Raw genomic sequence first — 1,510 nt, 5'->3', positions numbered from 1 at the left:
GACTTAAACTACTTCAGACAGATATTCACCTTATATCTTAGTAATTACACTTGTGTCTATTATATAAATCATCAAGCGTGAACATAATCTAAGATTATAATAACAAAAAAAGAGAAGAAAGAAAAATGGAAAATGGGTGGCAAATAATTTATTTGTTGTTTCTAAATAAATTACATATTTTCACAAACATGCACCAATCAGATTCTGATGGATTTTCTACAGGTGCGTCTCAGTCTCAGTCAGCTCCCTAATTCAGTATTCAGGGCACTGACCAGGGAGTCGGATCATTGTGGTGCAACGTGGTGAAAGAAGAGTGAAACACTTCAGGTGCAGAACAGGAGAAGAAGGAGGAGAATATGAAGAATGTCAAGCTTTGGATTATAAAACTTTATTGGCTATGAAAACAGGGACATCACATGGAGAGGTTAACACAAGGAGCATATTTCTGGGAAGTCAACGAAAGTCTATATGGAAAATCTTACATTATAATTAAGTAGCATTAACAAAACAGATATTTTAAAAAAGCATAATCATGAAATACATGAAGTTAAATGCTCAATCTGGCAACAGAGGTTATGTCTAATTCACTACACAAGCTAAAGAAATATGAAATTCACATGAAGTGAGGTGTGGAGTGTGGAGGGAATGTAACACGTAACACACACACACACACACACACACACACACACACACACACACACACACACACACACACACACACAATTTTGTTTGATCCACGCCTGGCAACTGAGCTCGTCAATGGTACAAGGAAACGTTTCCATCAATAAGGAAATACTTGATTTTTTCTCAGCTTCAGGGAATTCCCCTGGAATTTTTAATTGTGTAATGTGTGTGTTAATATAATCTAAATTTCCTAACCTACACCTTGATCCGCTCCACAGAAAGCTGCTTGTCAGAGACTCACAACACAAAGCCAGCTTTAGACTTCTAACAAGAAACTAATCACGTGCATGAAGAAATAAAAATAAAGAAATAAAACGATCCATCTATAACTATTAGACTTAGAAAACATCACCAACTCTAATCATTTAGTTATATACAACAAGAATAGTTCTGCTAGATTTTCATTTATTTAGTAGTATTTATTTATTTATTTAGTTAAATATATGGTGGTAGATGTGTGATGAAAAGTGAAAGTGAAATCAGCAGCATGTGCGACTTACATAGTAATAAAGTGGCTTTTATTTTTATCTGTTGAACTTTCTTGACTGTTGAAATTTTACTTTTGGAAAGTTTGTTTGCAGAGTTTCATAAGTCAGTGTGCAGAAATACAGATAGTTACACACTGCACTTATTTCACAAAAAAATGGTCCTATGAACAATTCAGTAAATAAAGGAGTAAATGAGTAAATAAGGTAAATAAATAAACAAAAACTAACAAACAAAATAAATAGCATATGAATAAGCAAGTAAGTAAATGAATAGTACATGCATATGCACATTGAAGAAAGAAAGAAAGAAAGAAAGAAAGAAAGAAAGAAAGAAAGAA

The sequence above is a fragment of the Tachysurus fulvidraco genome, chromosome 6 (assembly GCF_022655615.1).
Source record: "Tachysurus fulvidraco isolate hzauxx_2018 chromosome 6, HZAU_PFXX_2.0, whole genome shotgun sequence".
In the NCBI taxonomy this organism is placed as follows: Eukaryota; Metazoa; Chordata; class Actinopteri; order Siluriformes; family Bagridae; genus Tachysurus; species Tachysurus fulvidraco.
This window is presented reverse-complemented; position numbering follows the sequence as displayed.